This window comes from Mustela lutreola, chromosome X (genome assembly GCF_030435805.1).
Source record: "Mustela lutreola isolate mMusLut2 chromosome X, mMusLut2.pri, whole genome shotgun sequence".
Classification (NCBI taxonomy): Eukaryota; Metazoa; Chordata; class Mammalia; order Carnivora; family Mustelidae; genus Mustela; species Mustela lutreola.
This window is the reverse complement of record NC_081308.1, coordinates 80,998,975-81,011,052: the sequence shown is the minus strand read 5'-3', so window position 1 is coordinate 81,011,052 and position 12,078 is coordinate 80,998,975. Positions and strand designations below refer to the sequence as shown.

Below are 12,078 nucleotides of genomic sequence, written 5' to 3'. Positions count from 1 at the left end.
CTATATTTTAATCTTAAAAGATGTTGGTAAAGGAAATCGTGGACATTTTTCCTCTTACTATAACAAACTTCCAGTACTAGCTCAAATTGAAGCTTTTCAAGTTATTTCTTTCTTGGTATCTCTACCACTTTTTTATTAATATTTGATGACAAATCCCTTGCTATTGGTCTTGTGAATTTCATACCACTAGAACCATATTTTCTTTCAACAAATTTCTGTTAGGATCTGATGATATCCTAATGCTGCAATCTTCTGTTATATCCTGCTTAGCTTCAAAACAGATAATGTATTATACTATCTGATAAAATAATTTATCTGATAAATATATTGAAAAATAATTATCTGATAAAACGTATTATATTATCAGATAAAATAATATAATATTGAAAATCCCCTTTTTCTTGTTTTTCTCTATGCATTGCAATATAACTAAACCACACACCCCCCACACACATGTGTGTGTGCCAATGTGTACAATTATAAGCTACCATGCTTTGCTATCCTATGTAACTGTTACCATGTGTTTCAGCTGACCATTTCTTGTCTTGTTACATTTTTTCATATGTTGTATTCCATAGTTTTTAATTACATGTAATCAAATCTTGCCAGGATTGCTTTATTTTAATTAAAAAAAACAATGACATTATATCAAATAATTTTTTATTTACACATTTATTCATTTATTGTTTTTATTTGCCTATAAGTTGGCTATCTACCTACTGATATAAGCTCTTCTGCTTATGTTTTTTTTTTTTTTTAAGTTTTTATATATTTATTTGGGAGAGACAGAGAGTGAGTGAAAGAGAGAGAGAACACAAGCTGAGCAGGGAGAAAAAGGGAGAGGGAGAAGCAGACTCCCTGATGAGCACGGAGCCCCAAACAGGGCTCAATCTTAGGACCGAAGGCAGATGCTTAACTGACTGAACCACCCAGGCCCAACAGCTTTTCTGCTTATAAACATATAATCACATTTATCACTGTCCCATTAGTGCCTAGACTTTTTTTTTCATCTAACAATAGAGTGTATTAGCTTCCCTTCTATTTCATTAATATGCAGAACATATTACGACACCAACAATTTGCAAAATGGTAGGCTGGTATGGGTCATCTAAGGTATAAACTATTTACTATTTATCAGCAATCTATCTGTTTTTAATCATTTCCCATTTTACCAATGACACTAGTCAATGGCAATTTCCAAAACACACCTCAAGGGACTATGCTGCACTTAAGTTAACTTTAGTAATAAAATAGACATTTATTCTGATACCCATAATTTCTGAAATAGCTATACAGTATGTCTGGATGTTACATATGATTTAACTATTTTCCACAGCATAACATTTGCCTTTTAATTGTTTTTATACCTTTTTATAAATTATAGACTTGATATATAACTAGTAAACTTTGTTGTTTTCCCCTAAGCTTTCATGTGTAGCCAAGCCATACCCTAAGATCAGACAATAGTCATCTACAGTTTTTTTCTCTTTCTTTTATTGATTTAATTTCCTTTTGTTTTCCTAATTTAGATGGATTAATTTATTTTAGCATATAGTGTGAGGTTGGAACCTAAACACTCCCATTCAAATATTTTAACTAGGGGCGCCTGGGTGGCTCAGTGGGTTAAGCCGCTGTCTTCGGCTCAGGTCATGATCCCAGGGTCCTGGGATGGAGCCCCGCATCGGGCTGTCTGCTCAGCGGGGAGCCTGCTTCCTCCCCTCTCTCTGCCTGCCTCTCTGCCTGCTTGTCATCTCTCTCTGTCAAATAAATAAATAAAAAATCTTTAAAAAAAAACAAATATTTTAACTAATTATCACAGAACTATTGATACTAAGTAATCCATTCTTGAGGAACATAGTTTGAGTTTTGGAAATGTTTTTGATGGATCTAAAATAAGAATGGACTTTTAAAATCCGAATATGGATGCTTTCTCTTGCTAACATAATTAATATGCTCCTGTATAGTGTTAAGCTATAAAATGGCTCATTTGATCACATTTATTTGAACTTATAATTTTATATTTAATTCAGCTTAAACTCCATAAAAATACTATTTATTCTCTTCCCTCCCCTCTCATCATGGGGTTTGAAATCAAGTGATTCCAGAAGCTGGAACCACTAAAATGAATTTGATGATATAAAAACATTTCTAGGATGTTAAGACTAGAATGGGATGTCTGACTAAGAATGGTGTTCCTGTCAGGGAGAGAAGGGGGAAGACATATTTAAGAATAACATGCAGGGGCACCTGGGTGGCTCAGTGGGTTAAGCCTCTGCTTTCGGCTCAGGTCATGATCCCAGGGTCCTGGGATAGAGCCCCGCATCTGGCTCTGCTCAGCAGGGAGCCTGCTTCCTCCTCTCTCTCTGCCTACTTGTGATCTCTCTCTCTGTCAAATAAATAAATAAAATCTTAAAAAAAAAAAAAAGATAATATGCAAAACAAACTGAGGGTTTCAGACAGGAGGGGGTTGAGAGGATGAAGTAGCCTGGTGACGGATATTAGGGAGGGCACATGTTGTGGTGAGCACTGGGTGTCATATACAACTAATGAATCACTGAACACTACATCAACAACGATGATGTACTGTATGGTGGCTAACCAAACATAATGAAAGAAAAAAAGGAAAGATCTTTAAAAAAAAAAAAAGAATAATATGCAAAGAGAAGCACTAGCAGGGAGCTGATATACAGAACAAATGCAAAACTTAAGAGTCATATGACTTGAGGTTCTAGACCTGACTCTGTCACTAACTAACTGTGTAGTTTGGGGAATATTACTCAGATATCTGAGCTTCAGTTATTCCATCCATTAAATGGGAATAAAAGCACCTATGTCCTCACAGCATTACTGAGAAACACAAAGTCTGACAATGTATGTGAAGGATGCACTGAAACCCCCTTCCACAAAAAAAACCCCAGACATGTTTTTGTTACAATAAAGTATTATTATATGAAGTATTACACCAAGATAAATTGTTATGATCATAACAGCTTATTTACAGACCATGAGTTAGAACTCATCATACATGGGATTTAAATTTTCCACCTGGCTTGATTCTTAATTTTAGCAGAGAAAACACACTGACTATGTATTTTCTTGGGTCAGATATTAATTTGTGAGGATGTGAAACCTCTGCTTGATAAACAGAAAAATAAAGTAAATGAATGTAACATATAAGTAAATGCATCATACCAGTACCCATTCTATTAAACTTATCAGTATAAACTTCACCAGAAAATGAAATCTCTAGCAGCAGAAAGCAGCCAAGCAGAATGCAATCAATGTCTTTTTTAAATACCAGCGGGGAGACAACTTAGTCCTACTACAAGTACAATGAAAGGCCTTAAATTTTTGACAACACAAATGTACCTTTAATTCACTTTAATAAAATAAGAAACAGGGGCGCCTGGGTGGCTCAGTGAGTTAAGCCACTGCCTTCGGCTCAGGCCATGATCTCGGGTCCTGGGATCGAGTCCCGCATCAGGCTCTCTGCTCAGCAGGGAGCCTGCTTCCCTCTCTCTCTCTGCCTGCCTCTCTGTCTACTGTGATCTCTCTCTGTCAAATAAATAAATAAAATCTTAAAAAAAAAAATAAGAAACAAGTTACTAATTTGAAAGTGCTTGACAAAGCACAACAAAGGTAACCGAGTACAGCACTAGCATATCAAAATATGGAAAGTATAAATATGGTAAAAAATTAAAGAAAGAAAAAAGAAAAGTGACAAAATAAAGGTGAATTGAAACAGATTGTGTTTATGGGTGCCTGGGTGGCTCAGTGGGTTAGGCCGCTGCCTTCGGCTCAGGTCATGATCTCAGGGTCCTGGGATCGAGTCCCGCATCGGGCTCTCTGCTCAGCGGGGAGCCTGCTTCCTCCTCTCTCTCTCTGCCTGCCTCTCTGCCTACTTGTGATCTCTCTCTGTCAAATAAATAAATAAATCTTTAAAAAAAAAAAAGAAAGAAACAGATTGTGTTTATAGATGTGTTATAATTTAGGAAATCGATCACTTTATTCAGAGCCTTGGTCTAGAATTATGTATGACTCGGTTCTAGTTTTAATTTCATGATTTTCTGGTAGCGAATCTTAGATAATTCTCTTCACTTGTCTAGGACTTGCTTTTCCCAACGGTGAAATAAGGAGATTAAGTTAGATCAGCTTTTCCCAAGTGTTAGGATTCCAAAAGGATGCCAAAATAATGATAACAACAACAATAATATAAAAATAAGGGGTAACTTTTTATATTGCCAAACTGGGCCGCTGTTTTTAAATGAAAATTATGATTTACCACCATTGCTCTCACAAAAGTAGGATATTTTACTATAAAAATGATGGAAAGGAAATAATCTCAGAATAAAAGACCATTTTATACTAAATACATTTAGCTTAACTTTCTGAGTGGGCATGCATGTGTGTGTGTGTTTGTGTGGCTCCTAATTATCATTTAACTACAGACTGGTGAAAATGCTACAGATTGACCCTGGTCCATGAACCAGTGTTTTAGAACCAAAGGAGCCTAAGGGTAGCACTTCTAATACTTAAATTCCACAGCACAATTTTGTTCTTACACACTTTCTAATTTACAAAATTGGTATATATATTTACAAAAAAACCCACACGTATTGTTTGCTGTTAGACATGGGGATGGAAAGGACATCCACTTAAACATGTATTATTATTATTATTATTATTATTATTATTTTCCATTGTGCCAAGATAGAATCTGGGATACATTATTTTGTGTGTGTGTGGCCATTTCTATATTTTATATTTTCATTCTTTCCTTTTAAGATATTTAAAGTAATCTCATATTCACTTTTTTAGCACCAATTTTAGGGGAACAAAGCTCATTCTAGTATCCAGTAGTTTCCTTTCCTCCTCCTTAAATACCCAAGATTTAACGATAAATTCACGATACTGTGAAAATGGAAAGTTGAGAAGCCACATGTATAAAAAGTGTCCTGTTTGCGTTACATTTCAGATCATATAAACATAGAACAGTAATGAACAAATAGGTTTCTAAAGGGCTATTCTCCATACTTAGCAAGGTGAATGAAGTACTATGCTATTACAAATAGGAAGAGGTAGACTTTGAGCAGAACATACATCCTTTACTTAAATTTTTATTTTATTGTGGTAAGGACACTTACCATGAGTTTTAAGGAGAGTTCTACTCTCTACACAAAATGTTGAACCATATAATACCTTATTTTTGACTATAGATGCACTGTCTTACAGCAAATCTCTAAAACTTATTCATCTTGCTTAACTAAAACTTTATGCCCATTTATTAATAACTCATTTCCCCCAACCCAGCAATGAACATTCCACATTTTATTATAAAAATTTGAATATTTTAGAAACCTCAAATAAATGGAACCATGTTGTCTTTCTGTGACTGTTCAATCTGCTGTGCCACTCTGGGGCATTTACCTAAAAATTATTGAAATCAGGGATTGGGAAGAGGAAAGATGGCGGTGGAGGGGGATTTGGAATAATCTCATCATATAAAACAATTAGATAATCACCAAATCATCCTAAATACTCCATAAATTGACCAGAACAAACTCCACAGCTAAAGGGAAAGGAGAGACCACACTGGAAGAAGGTAGAAAGGACAGAGACATAGTTTATGGGAGAAATGGATCCTGGCTGCTGTGGAGAAGGGAGCTATGATTACCAAGAAGGGTGAGAGAGAGATAGGAGTACAAATGGGAACACACAAGAACTTTTCATCAAAACCATGGGCTTGAAAATGAGAGGGACAGAACTTCCTGAGTTCTTGTAAGCAGCAGGCCTTAAAGCCTAGATTTACAGGTCAGCTACCATGGCTTGGATAGAGCCTGGAGGGCAAGGTAGGCAAAAAACCCAGGGCAGACAGTGTGGAAAACAGCAATCTGAAGAATACCTGGGGCAGAAAAGGAAGACTATCAGCTTTTCTTGGAATGTATCCCTGTGAGGTAACCTTCATGGAGATACCTCTCTAGGAACAAAGGAGCTGGCTGATTCCATTTCCCTCTCTGAAACTTCAACACAAACACAGGGCCACCTGCAGGAAGCAGCACGGTGTCCAAAACTAGCTGCTTCACATTATAACACCAAGCCCCACACCCCTGAGCTCTGGTGCAAATGCCCTTCTTACTAAAGCTTGCCTCAGTCCCATTGTGGTAGGCCACTCCCCAAGTAGGCCTGCACAAACACCTTCTTATACCACGTTTCCTAACAACAGTGTTCTATAAGGCCTCAGTTCTCATGGAAGTGGTGTCAGGTCTCATTTCTCAAGCCGAACAGAGCACACATAGTTAAAACTCACCATATTCAGGCTAGGGACCAAACACTTCCAATATCCAGCAAGGAGAGCCTCTACAAATGACTGGCCTAAAGGATAGAGAAGCAAGGACACAACAGCAGAGAACATGTAACACACACCAGAGACATACCCCAAAGTGCCAGGACCTGGGCGCAACACGACCTCTTCTTCATAAAGCTATTAATTTAGGATCAGGATATATAACTGGCTTTTCTAAAATGGAGAACAAGGCAGAAATTTAGATAAAATGCCAAGACACAGGAATTTATCCGAAAGAAAGAACAACATAAGGCCATGGCCAGAGATCTAAGGGAAACAGATAAAAGTAATATGCCTGATGGAGAATTTAAGACAGTGATCTTAAGGATACTCACTGAGCTTGAGAAAAGAAGAGAAAACATCAGTGAAATCCTTACCACAGAGATAAAAGACTTAAAAAAAGAATCAGTCAGAGATGAAGAATACAATAAATAAAACTGGAAACAAGCCTGAAACAATGAATAGCAGGCAGTAAGAAGTAGAGGAATGAATCAGCAAATTAGAAGACAAAATAATGGAAAATAATGAAGCTGAACAAAAGAGAATTATGCAACGTGAGGACAGACTTGGGGAACTCAGTGATTCCACCAAATGTAAAAACACTCGTATTATAGGAGTCCCAGAAAAAGGAGAGAGAAAACGGGGAAAAACTTATTTCAAAAATAAGAGCTGGGGGCGCCTGGGTGGCTCAGTGGGTTAAGCCGCTGCCTTCGGCTCAGGTCATGATCTCAGGGTCCTGGGATCGAGTCCCGCATCGGGCTCTCTGCTCGGCAGGGAGTCTGCTTCCCTCTCTCTCTCTCTCTCTGCCTGCCTCTCCATCTACTTGTGATTTCTCTCTGTCAAATAAATAAATAAAATCTTTAAAAAAAAATCTATCAAAAATTAAAAAAAAAAAATAAGAGCTGAAAACTTGCCTAATTTGGGGGAGGAAAGAGATATCCAGATGCAGAAGACACAGAGAACTCCCAACAAAATAAACAAAACCAGGCAAACACCAAAACATACTATAGTGAATTTTGCAAAATATAGTGATAAAGAGAAAAAAAATAATCTTGAAGCCAGCAAGGCAAGAGAGGTCCATAACTTACAAGGAGAGACCCAAAAGGTTAGCTGGACATTTCTCAACAAAAATCAAGCAATCCCAAAAGGAGTTACATGATATATTCAAAGTGCTGAATGGGAAAAATCTGCAGCCAACAATACTTTACCAGCAAGGGTATCATTTAGATTAGAAGGAGAGGTAAGGAGTTTCCCAAACAAACAAAAACTAAAGGAGTTTATGACCACCTAAACCAGGCCTACAATAAAAATCAAATAGGACTTTTTGAGTGAGTGTAAAAGAGAGAACAATGGCGATAAAGACAAGAAAGGTTCAGAGAAGTGTCCTGAAATGATGATAAAACAAGTAATAAAATGACAATAAATATATATCTATCAATAATTACTCTGAGGGCGCGTGGGTGGCTCAGTGGGTTAAGCCGCTGCCTTTGGCTCAGGTCATGATCTCAGGGTCCTGGGATCGAGTCCCGCATCGGGCTCTCTGTTCAGCAGGGAGCCTGCTTCCTCCTCTCTCTCTCTGCCTGCCTCTCTGCCTACTTGTAATCTCTCTCTGTCAAATAAATAAATAAATCTTTAAAAAAAATAATTACTCTGAGTGCAAATGGAGTAAATGCTCCAATCAAAAGACATAGCGTGTCAGAATAGATTAAAAAAAAAAAAAAAAGCAAGACACTGCGGCATTCCCGTTGAGATCAGGAAGACGACAAGGATGCCCACTCTCCCCACTCTTGTTCAACACAGTATTAGAAGTCCTAGTAACAGCAATCAGACAACAAAGAGAAATAAAAGGTATCCAAATTGGCAATGAAGAAGTCAAACTCTATCTCTTTGCAGATGACATGATTCTTTATATGGAAAACCCAAAAGACTCCATCCACAAACTACTAGAACTCATACAGCAATTTAGTAATGTGGTAGGATACAAAGTCAAAGTACAGAAAGCAGTGGCTGTCTTATACACTAACAATGAAAATACAGAAAGGGAAATTAGAGAATCAATTCCATTTACTATAGCACCAAGAAACATAAGATACCTGGAATAAACCTAACCAAATAGGTAAAGGATCTGTACTTGAGAATCTACAGAACACTCATGAAAGAAATTAAGAAGTCACAAAAAGATGGAAGACCATTCCATGCTCTTGGATCGGAAGAATAAACATTGTTAAAATGTCTATACTGCCTAGAGCAATCTATACTTTTAATGCCATTCGAATCAAAATTCCACCGGTATTCTTCAAAGAGCTGGAGCAAATAATCCTAAAATTTGTATGGAATCAGAAGAGACCCCAAATTGCTAAGGAAATGTTGAAAAACAAAAATAAAACGGGCATCACGCTACCTGATTTCAAGCTTTACTACAAAGCTGTGATCACCAAGGCAGCACGGTACTGGCATAAAAACAGACACATAGACCAGTGGAACAGAGTAGAGAGGTCAGATATGGACCCTCAACTTTATGGGCAAATAATCTTCGACAAAGCAGGAAAAAAATATACAGTGCAAAAAAGACAGTCTCTTCAATAAATGGTGCTGGGAAAACTGGACAGCTATAAGTAGAAGAATAAAACTCGACCATTCTCTTACACGGTACACAAAGATAAACTCAAAATGGATAAAAGATCTCAACGTGAGACAGGAATCCATCAGAATCCTAGAGGAGAACATAGGCAGTAATCTCTTCGATATCAGCCACAGCAACTTCTTTGAAGATATGTCTCCAAAGGCAAAGGAAACAAAAGCAAAAATAAACTTTTGGGACTTCAAAATACAAAGCTTCTTCACAGCAAAGGAAACAGTCAAGAAAACAAAGAGGCAACCCACGGAATGGGAGAAGATATTTGCAAATGACAGTACAGACAAAGGTTGATATCCAGGATCTATAATGAGCTCCTCAAATTCAACACACACAACACAGACAAGCATATCAAAAAATGGGCAGAAGATATGAACAGACACTTCTCCAATCAAGACATACAAATGGCTATCAGACACATGAAAAACTGTTCATCATCACTAGCCATCAGGGAGATTCAAATTAAAACCACATTGAGATATCATCTTACACCAGTTAGAATCGCCAAAATTAGCAAGACAGGAAACAACATGTGTTGGAGGGGATGTGGAGAAAGGGGAACTGTCTTACCCTGTTGATGGGAATGCAAGTTGGTGCAGCCTCTTTGGAGAACAGTGTGGAGATTCCTCAAGAAATTAAAAATAGAATTTCCCTATGACCCTGCCATTGCACTCCTGGGTATTTACCCCGAAGATACAGATGTAGTGAAAAGAAGGGCCACCTGCACCCCAATGTTTATAGCAGCAATGGCCACGGTCACCAAACTGTGGAAAGACCAAGATGCCCTTCAATGGACGAATGGATAAGGAAGATATGGTCCATATACCCTATAGAGTATTATGCTTCCATCAGAAAGGATGAATACCCAGCTTTTGTAGCAACATGGACGGGACTGGAAGAGATTATGCTGAGTGAAATAAGTCAAGCAGAGACAGTCAATTATCATATGGTTTCACTTATTTGTGGAGCATAACAAATAGCATGGAGGACATGGGGAGTTAGAGAGGAGAAGGGAGTTGGGGGAAATCGGAAGGGGAGGTGAACCATGAGAGACTATGGACTCTGAAAAACAATCTGAGGGGTTTGAAGTGGCGGGGCGTGGGAGGTTGGGGTACCAGGTGGTGGGTATTATAGAGGGCCCGGATTGCATGGAGCACTGGGTGTGGTGCAAAAATAATGAATACTGTTATGCTGAAAATAAATAAAAAAGAAATTAAAAAAAAAAGCATGACTCATCTATATGCTGCCTATAAGAGACTCATTGCAACTTAGAGACACCTGCAGATTGAAAGTGCTCTAGGGAATGGAGAAACATTTATGACACAATGGATGTCCAAAGAATGCTGGCTTAGCAATATTTACATTGTACAAACAGACCTTGAAACAAAAACTATAACAAGTAAAAGAAAGGACATTATGTGATAATAAAGGGGTCAATCCAACAAGAAGGTCTAACAATTGTAAATATTTATGCCCCCAACTTGGGAGTACCCAAATATATAAAATAATCACATACATAAAAAAACTCACTGATAATGATACAGTTAATAGTTGGGGACTTTAGCTCTCCACTTACATCAATGGACAGATCATCCAAGCAGAAAGTCAACAAGGAAATAATGGCTTTGAATGACACAATGGACCAGATGGACTTAACAGATACATTCAGAACATTCCACCCTAAAACAGCAGAATACACATGCTTTTCAAATGTACATGGGGCATTTTCCACAAGAGATCATATATTAGATAATGAATCCGGCCTCATCAAATACAAAATGACTGAAATCATACCATGTTCCTTTTTTGACAACAATGCTATGGAACTACAAGTCAACCAGAAGAAAAATTTTGGAAAGACCACAAATAACCTAGACTAGAGGTTAAACAACATGCTAATAAACAATGAATGGGTCAACCAGGAAATCAAAGAAGAAATTAAAAAACAAATAGAGGAACGCAAGTGAAACTGAGAACAACGAATGAGCCAAAACTTTTGGGACATAGGAAAAGTGGTTCTAGGAGGGAAGTTCCTAGAGATACAGGTCTACCTTAAGAAGCAACAACAATTTCGAATAAACAACATAACCTTACACTTAAAGGAGCTAGAAAAAGAACAACAAATGAAGCCTAAAGACATCGGAAGGAAAGAAATAATAAAGATTATAGCACAAATAAATGATACTGAAACTAAAAAACGAAACAAAACAAACAAACAAACCAAAAAAACACTACATCAATGAAACCAGGAGCTGGTTCTTGAAAAAATTTATAAAATTAATAAACTTCTAGCTGGACTTATCAAAACAAAAAGAGAAAGGACCAAAATAAATACAATCACAAAGGAAAGAGGAGAAATAACAACCAACACCACAGATAAACAATTATAAGAGAATATAATGAAAAACCATATGCCAACAAAATGGACAACCTGGAACAAATGGATAAATTCTTAGAAACATATAGACTACAAACACTGAGGAAGAAATGGAAAACTTAGACTGATATCCAGCAAAGAAATTGAACTGGTAATAAAACATCTACCAACAAACAGAAGTTCAGATCCAGAGGGTTCACAGGAGAATTCTACCAAACATTTGGAAAGGAGAAATGAGTTGGGGGAAATTGGGGGTGGGATGGGGTGGGGGACGAATCATGACAGACTGTGGACTCAGAGAAACAAACTGAAGGTTTTGGAGGGGAGGGGAGTAGGGAGTTGGGAGGGCATGTATTGCATGGATCACTGGGTGTGGTACACAAACAATGAATCTTGGAACACTGAAAATAAACTAAAATAAAATTACAAAGCAACAACAAAAAAGAAGACTTCATACTTAATTCTTCTCAAACTATTTCAAAAAATAGAAAAGGAAGGAAAACCTCCAAACTTATTGTATGAGGCCAGCATTACACTGATACCAAAACCAGAAAAAGACTCCCGCAAAAAAGAGAACTATAGGCCAATATCCATGATAAACGTGGATACAGAAATTCTCAATAAAATACTAGCAAACAGAATCACACACTTAATTTAAAAGATCATTCACTATATTCAAATGGGATTTGTCCTGGTTTTCAAGGGTGGTTCAGTATTTGAAAA

The 12,078-nt window shown here is 37.3% G+C and overlaps 1 protein-coding gene across 9 annotated transcripts in view; it reads right to left on the bottom strand.

Moving 5' to 3' along the window:
- DIAPH2 (diaphanous related formin 2) overlaps positions 1–12,078 on the bottom strand; it is a 1,001,991-nt gene that overhangs the window by 410,462 nt on the left and 579,451 nt on the right. The gene's annotated exons all lie outside the window — the stretch shown is intronic.